At 34.3% G+C, this 9,066-nt stretch overlaps 1 long non-coding RNA gene across 1 annotated transcript; it reads right to left on the bottom strand.

The window, feature by feature from the left end:
* Positions 1-7,568: 7,568 nt before the first annotated feature.
* Positions 7,569-8,676, bottom strand: LOC148603998 (uncharacterized). Its single transcript, XR_015916850.1, has 2 exons — positions 8,352-8,676; positions 7,569-8,197 (listed from the first exon to the last, which is right to left on the bottom strand). It is a non-coding gene; the product is annotated as an uncharacterized LOC148603998 (long non-coding RNA).
* Positions 8,677-9,066: the final 390 nt, after the last annotated feature.

Below are 9,066 nucleotides of genomic sequence, written 5' to 3'. Positions count from 1 at the left end.
ATAGCACTTCTAGTCTTACCCAAATGTACGTAACACGTCATTTGATTGGTCAAACTGTAATCAATTAATTAATTGCGTTATCTATGAGTTGGCTTTGGTATCTTATAGTTAGCCCATGCTAACCCATAGATAACGAAAAATTTCGTTAATGAATGGATACATAACGGTGTTTTTAATGCATTGACTAGAATTAATTATCAATAGTAAACGGTAATGATAATTAGTTTCCCGTTATCTATGGGTTCGCTAGCGTTATCTATGGGTTACCGGTTGCTTACCCATAGATAGCGGAGTTTAATTATCGATCACATGTGATATTGTGAGTTACGGTCTGTTAACCCTTAGGTAACGGATTGTGAACCCATAGATAACAGTATTGTCACATAGATAACGGGGTTTTGGTTAATTCTGCGTGCCATAATGTTTACTAACTTTCATGTGAGCGACAATTGAAATTTGGAAGGTTGGCTTACTTGTTGAATTGTCATTTCCCTTTTATTTCTGACAAATGTTTGGCGGATGTAATATTTAATGATATTAAGCCGAAAAAAAATTAATATAAATTTTGTGGATACTTAATATGGTGGATGCTTAGTGGTGCACAAAATGCTTCAGCTCAGAGACAGAACCCCCAAAACACGCCAAAATTAGCATCAAGCCAAAAATATACGTCATTATGTAACATCTTTTTTAAGAGAAGAAATACTTGCTGTTAAATCAATATTTGCATTGACTCTACAGAGATGCATACAAGAGTAAGTGTTTGTTTCAAATTCATCTATATAGAAAAAAATAGCAATAAAAGTTCATTAGATACATGTATGTTTAACTCAATATGAAGTCAGTGAGGTACTATTCTAAATCAGATATTTAACATATCATAATAAAGTTAAAGAGACATGATATAATCAGACGTTGGACAAACGGATGAAAGAAACACACGGTGACAACAACAAAGACGAACTATCATATTTTAAATAATAAAGGGTGGAACATATCAAATAAAACTTCAGTGTTCAGGTCTACAGATGCTATTTGAAGTAACGTTATAGGGGTATTTTATAATCAAACAACGGATACACTCTGTGACAGGAACATTCAGAGATTATATCGTTTTCCACATAATAAAGGCTAAGTTATTTTGGTATATCGTTTGATCAATTTTCGCTTTATCGGATGTTAATTGTCTTTTTAATCTATTGATTTCCTTTACCAAACAAACCAAATAATTTTTAAATAAAATACTCTGGGTGACACAACAAAGTTACTGTAGACTCTGTAATTATTTATATCATCAGAGTATTTAAATGATTGTTATATTTTTCCATCATCAAGTATTACCGAAAAAAATAGTTTTGAATTCTAATGATAACCCTACATAAACTTTTTAGAACTGTATGTGTTTTCTTTGTTTTTATTTTTGTTTTGTTTTTGTTTTGTTATGTTTTTTGGTTTTTGGTTTGTTTATTTGTTTTTGTTTTGTTTGTTTTGTTTTGTTTGTTTTGTTTTGTTTGTCTTTTTTTTGTCTTTTTTTTGTTTTTGTTTTTGTTTTTGTTTTTTGTTTTTTTTTTGGGGGGAGGGGGTTGTTCTGTTTTTTGTTTTGTTTTGTTTTGTTTTGTTTTGTTTTGTTTTTTTTAATTTGGCTGTTTTCTTTGAAACACCTTATTGAGCTTCAGGTACTATAGTTTTGGTTTAACAGAGTCTAACAGCATTAATGAACCATAATTGGGCGTCGTAGACGTAGACGTAGTGTATGATTCCAAAAATATCGGCAAAAGTAAAGAAGCGTCCAATTTGCAGCAATTCAAATAAGTTTGTTCTACTCCATCGGCGGCTACCGTCATATTGCAAGTGATAATAATCTGGAAAATAATCAAAAAACAAAAATGAAGCTCCCGACACGAGTTACCGAGTGGTACAATTTAACAACACATTACGATTTAAGGTAAATGATGTGCGAGTGGTCGGAGATTTTCATAATAAACATAATATGATGAAGGCGAAACCTTTTAACGGTCCCGATAATTATTGTTAGCTCTTATTTGATATATTATACCTGTAACCTTCAAATACGGTAAGTTTTGTAATGATATATGTCCTAAAGCATTATACTAATTGTCATGGTCTGATATGTCTACTGACCGAAATGTCCGGCATTCATAAGGAATTATTGGTTGTCATGGTCTGAAATGTCTTTGGTTCGAATTGTCCGGCAGTGGTTCTTATGATTTACAAAAGTCTGAAAAAAAACTCGTTTATTCAATTTAATTTTAATTCATGCTGTTTCGCTTGGCACCGTTTTAATTATGTTTTATTATTATTTCATTTTTGAACGAATTTGATTCTTTCTTTTATCACTTATTTTCGTTTCGTTTTCGTTTCGCAATTTGTATTACCCGGGAATTATGGGTAATATTGATTAATTTTTTTTCATAAACATCTGGGCGCCATATTGCAATTTATTATGACTAACACTATCTTGAAAAAGCTATGATCAATTTAATCATTGAAACTAGCGAATATTTTCCGAGACTGGTTTGGTTCTCAATCGCACATATACAAGTATACGCAAATGAAGCTGCCATTATGCTGTTTGTCAGATCCTGAAAATGAAGGTACAAACCGGATATTGATGTTTTGCACGCCATAAGTATACAAAACCAAGTTGGTAATACAACCATAAACGCTTACGTAGGAAGTGTATTAGAATAAGATAGGAAAACAAACACAATAAAACGTAGAATATGATAAGCGATATATATGAAAACGCAAGCATTTGATCATGGTAATAAATAAAAGCGTGCCAAAAAATTAAACGTGTCTCTGTGTAATTTTTACGCTCTCATCCGACGATATTCTGATTAAGTTCTGTAATAGTGTAGCAAAAGTATTGACATTTTTCTACAAAAGCAGAGGATGCTTACCCGACCGGTGCACCTGGGTCATATGCTTCCACTTTTTTTTGTGGAGTCCGAGTTCCGCATACACTTTTGTTACCTCGAACGCATTATTTTGGTTAATGTATGTTCTTTTTTTGGTGTGTGTCTGTTTTCACTTTTTGGTCTCATTCCCTGAATAACATTCCTTTCTTTTTTTATTTCCGCTAGAATATTGGTCGCCTTGTTTCCTTTTCCATGAAACCATGGTTCAAACGATAATCCAGTTGGATATAATCCAAGAATAAAAACTAGACATAAAGGAGAAAAGACTCACGGAAACATAAAATTTAGAATTTGCAGTGGCGTTTTTAATGTTGAAATCTACAGAATAATTGCCTGATTTCAAAAAGCTGCATTGCAAATTGCAGCAACCCATAATATAACAAATGTCGACATATTGGACGTTTCTCTCATCCATATTATCTAAAATATTGAATATATAAACAATAAACAAAAATACTTTGTGATAGAAGCTACAGACTTTTCCTCATCCGGAGTTGAACTAGTGCCAAATAGTCGAGAAGCTGATGATATTTCAAGGGATATAACTCCAGAAAGTTTTGATTACAAACAACATGTTGATATAACGGGAATGGAAAGGATGAACATTCACCTGTATGAAAAATGTCCGCTAAGGGCCTCTTTTGTTCTTCAATGAACGCAGAAAAAACTATTCATATCACAGAACAGGCTATAACTTGGTCCCCAAAAACATACATTATACGCAGATATAACGAAATAAGTGCCCTTATATACTCCAGCAACATTAAAGTAAACTGGAAGTGAATAAAGACAATTTATACAGATGCCTGAAATTCCTGACATGTGACAGGCGCAATAAATGCGATCGGGTTAAAGTAGTTTAAAGTAACCACAATCTTCTCCAATTTAAATCTGCCTACTATGGAAAAAAAGTTACAGAATTTAACACAACACAAATGCAGTTAAAGGTGTACTTTGTTAAAACAGAAATAGAAGAAACTGATTATATGTTACACCAATGTATAAACAAAGGACTACTAGCAGTTAACTGACATACCAGTTCTAGACCAGGTTTAACCTACAAAATGTTATGTCTTCATCGTATGAAATATAAATCCCAATTCTTCCCATGCAGGTTGAAAACACGGTACATCATTAATTATACCAGAAGGACGCAGATATTGTGTACTTGTTTCTAAGTAAAAACCCTCAGAGCGAGTCAAAGTTGAGACGAAATATGTTTTCTTTAAGAGTAAGCAAGGGAACCAAGGTTATAGCGGTAATCAAAAGAATGTAATCCAGGGACAAAGACCAGACATGGAAAACAGACATACACAACAAAGAACATAAAGTAACTAAAATCATACCTACAAAGTAACAAATTCAAATGATCAACTCGGACACCACCAAAAACTGGGGGCATGGACCAGATGCATCGGTAGAGTAAGCGTCCTTTGCCTTTCTAGAACGTGTATGATCGTGCGTTATTTTCCGTTTATTTATTTTTTATATTTTTTTTTTCAAAATACAGGGAATCGTTGAAACTTTTGACATAAATATATTGTGAAATCACGAGTTGATGTATCATTCTGTTGAACTTTTGATAGGAACTTTTCGAATAAACTTGTGGACACTTTGAAATCATTCCAGCATACAGTTACGTTTTTGTTATCCGGCAAACAAATGTTCAAAAAACCTGTATATTCCGACCTAAAGTGATTGTCAAATCTTTAGGAGGCTTCTTACATTTAGGCTTTTGTAACAGGGTTATGTTACTACAGGTGTGAAATAATCACAATAGAACAAATTACAAAGTTACAATTTATCTCCATCAAGTGGAATTATGATTTTCTTACTCATGAATTTTTAACAATTTTTTAGTTGCTTATCATTTTGTTTCTATGTATGAGAATTGTATCTGATAATGTGAATCAAGAAATACTTTTTAGCGTACATGTGGCTTTATTTTTGTGCCGGATTCTTCAAACTTTAATTGTCTTCCGTTTGTCTTCATCGTGACCTTTGGACTTTGATGACGCTGTTTGTAAGCATAAACATATATCAAATTTACATGTACTTTTTTGTGAATTGTTACGTTATATGCGTGGCTTCGGTATATAGTGTCATTGTTTTCATGATTTTATTTGTATTAGTGATGTTGTAGCACGAGAAATAATCTAAGTCTGTTATCTACTATATGCTGTTGTTTCATGTGAAGTTATATTTAGACTGCATGTGTGGGAAATACATTTATTCCGGAAATATGAAATAGGAACCTCTTCCGGAAATATGCAATAGGAACCTCTTCCGGAAATTTGCAATAGGAACTTGGTCTACTAAGTTTTAATTCTAGGACATAGCAATATACGTAGATTGGGAAATTTTGGTCGTTTTACCACTTAACATTCTTATTTAAGACTTTATCATAAAGCATTCGATATTCACTTTGGTTCCCAAGGAGGCCTTACTGTGCCACAGTTAATTCACAAGCTAACCGATCTGTACAATTATTCATCTCCGCCATACACCGTGTTCATTCAACTTGGTGGCAACGATCTCTAGTTTAATCCAGTCCATAAGGTGGTTAACAGTTTTATTGCTTTTGCTTTTTCTAACTTTTCACACTTCCGATTAGGTTTTAACTCAGTAATTATTGGTGAACTTTTGTCTCGATTAAATTGACCTCGCGTTGTAGTTTATCATAACTAGAGTGTAATATAAGCCAGGGGCGGATCCAGGATTCAAACTTGGGGGGGGGAGGGGGAGGGGCGTTAATTAAATCAAATGCCGTGCAAAGCAAGAGAAAAAATATTATGGGTTGAAACTTTTTTTTCTTACAAATTTAGAAGGGGGTGGCGTAGGCCCGACACGCCAGTCCTTGGTTCCGCGCCTGTAAACGAACATTTGTCTTAAAGCTATCATTCTTACCGAGAACCTTCACCACATAATCTTTTGGCACCAATCATCGCTTTTGGAAGGATGACAGTCATTTAGCATGGGATGGTGTACATTTCAACCATAACGGGATGCTAAAATACTTCAGAAGTGTTAGAAGTGCCATTCTCCATACATCTCTCTCGGTAATATCTATTTTGATATAAGAGTAATCAAGGGAACCAAGGTTATAGCGGTAATCAAAAGAATGTAATCCAGAGACAAAGACCAGACATGGAAAACAGACACACACAACAAAGAACATAAAGTAACTGAACTCATACATACAAAGTAACAAAAGTAAATAAGCCACTCGGACTCCAATAAAAACTGGGAGCATTGGCCAGGTGCACCGATAGGGTAAGCGTCCTCTGCTTTTCTAGAAACACCCGCTCATAAAAATCAAGTCCGGGGTATACAAACGAGGAAAGGTAAACTATGACCCTTTGAATAAATCAGTTTTCATGGTGCTGATGGATATCAGAACGATCCACGAGTTCATGATGACGACAATAAAACTTCTGTGGTGATGACTTCAATCTTGTAACAACATAACCCTGTTCCAGGAGCCTATTTGTTAGACATCTAGCGCGATAAAAAAAAAGTCTGCGTAGTATCGGCAAGCTCTGGCATAACGTATGAGTTGTGATATGAACACTCCATACGCAGGAGCCGAAGGAATCTTGCCACAGACGAAATAAAAGTTGACAATTCTGAATGAAAAGTCATCACGTTTGTCGTAAAGTTTGGTCAATAGTTTTCATTTACCATCGATTTCTGAGTGTAGGACAAAATATGAGGCTGACTTTGCAATGTCTGTTGTATCATTTATCTCAAGTTCTTTTGTGAAGATGCGATGTATCAAATCCACGAAATTAGGATTGTTTAAAGATAATACGTCATTTATAGAGCGGAAACTGAGATTGAAGGATCTAGTCAAACGATATTCTTTCTTTCTGATCAACTCAGCTATAAAGTCAGGCTCATAAGAGTGAAGGAATGGGTCAGCAATTAAAGGAACACAATTTGTTCCCATTGGAATGCCGACGGTTTGTTGAAAAACAGGTCCACCACACTGGACAAATATGTTGGCGATTAAAAATTCCAGCATTTTGTAAACATCTTCCTCTGTATATTTGGAAGATGATTTGGAATTATTTCTTACAAAGTATGAGGAACTTCTACCAAGAACTATATATTTGTATCTAGGTGTACCATCTTTTTTGGAAAAACAACGATGTATAATGTTTTTAAGTCGGGATTTCAACTGACGATGTGGGATTAGAAGTATACAGCGTTGAAAAATCATAGGTTTTAATGCTATTGTATTCAGATAATAGTCTTGAACTGATTGTCTCCAAAAGTTCTATCGAATTTTTCAGGATCCACATTGAATTAATACCATTACGGGAGTAACAAGTGTTGTGGTAGGAATGCAGACCCTCTTTGACAGTTGTGAGTATAGAAGTTAAAAGTTTTGAAAGAGGTTTAGTGGTACATTTTGCAGATCCAGCTATGAAACGTTGTTTGTATGGATTCGTGTGAAGTTTAGGAATCCAATACATAGGCAGTAAATCACAATCATCGTCCTTGGTAGAGACACCAAAAGAGGATAGCGCAGATTTATGGTTTTCCAAAATCTCTTCTTTGGAGAGTGTAAAGAAGTAAGTTCTTTGGATTGTCAAGTGGCCAATGTCATATAAAACAAAAAAATGTAAAACATAAATTTAATAAACAAAACAAACTAAAGTAAATTCAAGATAAATGACATCATGAAATGAATAAACATAAATGTAACTGAATATACACGCACAAGACAGAACTAAATATAATGGAATGAAATAAACACATACACTAAATGATTCACAGTCTCAACACACCACCATTTTTTTCTGCACACCTCCCGGTAAGGTCGAACGTTGCATGTACTGTAAAATTAACGAATGAAATGGGTTGTTTCCCTTGGACTTTTGTTATAATTATAACTGGACGAAATATAGACTAATTTCACACATTTTTTGTAGATTTCTATATTGACGAAGAGAACACCAGATGATATATATTTCACTATAATGCTGTATTCAGTAAGCCATGACTGGTTAAACGAACATATCTAGCACGGACTTCTCGGTTACTTTACAAATTAATATAACGGACTTTGTGCTCCAAAAATAATAAATTCCTAGCTTTCCAACGTTTTTTTTAATCACCGACATTACTTCACCGACTCTAGGCGTTATTACACCATCTCGGGAACATCAGGTTGATAACCATTTTATCACCGACAGGTCGACGCTTCTAGCTATGTGCAAGACGCACACCAGAACCGGGTCTAAAAACCCCTGTAAATAGACATTGAACCCAAAAATTACTTACAACATCTATACCTTTGCATAATATGGCAATTTCTTGTACATTCTGGACCGCGAGCAAGAAATATCATCTCGACAGCAAAATAGACTATAATTTACCATATAAAATTAATTATTAACTTACCTGAGTATTGTAAACATTAGCCTAGGGATATCCATGTCCTGAATTGACAATTATAATTCCCCACTGCTACTTTACCAAACTCAATGCTTCACTCAATGACCATGTGCCGACTGATATAAAACTCACCTGTTAAATTTCTAAACGTGTACAATCTCGTGATTTCACAAAAGGTCTACTTGATTCGATTTACCGGTGTTAGTGGTATTTAAAGCTAGGATAGTTTAAATAGTCCTGTATGGAAAAAATGTAAACGACAATTAACTGAAGTTTGTTACAGAGAGAGTGGTAGCAGTATAGGTCTTATCACTGCTATTATTTTCTACGTCAACCTATGATAATAAACATTTGATATAAAACATTTTGCAGACAAAACCAATGTTATTTTGGGCTTTGTTTGCTGGTACGACCACATATTTGTCATGTATAGTAGACAATGTTTTTGCTACATCGGGGTCTTTGAAAACTGATGTCGCCTTGGCACTCATTGACCGACTTAAAACTTTCAGTCGTTTCAAAATTAAAGACTTCACGGCATTTAACCACTCTGACAGAGAATCAATAACTTCTTGTTCTCGTTTTATCCATTTTCTTGCATAGTCCTCGACGGCATAAGAACTTTAAAGTTATAATTCCAATTTATGGAGCGTGGTTCACGGTACTTGGGGCCTTTAGAAAAGGGTATTACGTAGAGATTCATTTTCGATAACAGTTAAAT

This window comes from Perna viridis, chromosome 11, assembly GCF_037379345.1.
Source record: "Perna viridis isolate PV_CMFRI_1.1 ecotype Kerala chromosome 11, ASM3737934v1, whole genome shotgun sequence".
Lineage (NCBI taxonomy): Eukaryota > Metazoa > Mollusca > Bivalvia > Mytilida > Mytilidae > Perna > Perna viridis.
This window is presented reverse-complemented; position numbering and strand designations above follow the sequence as displayed.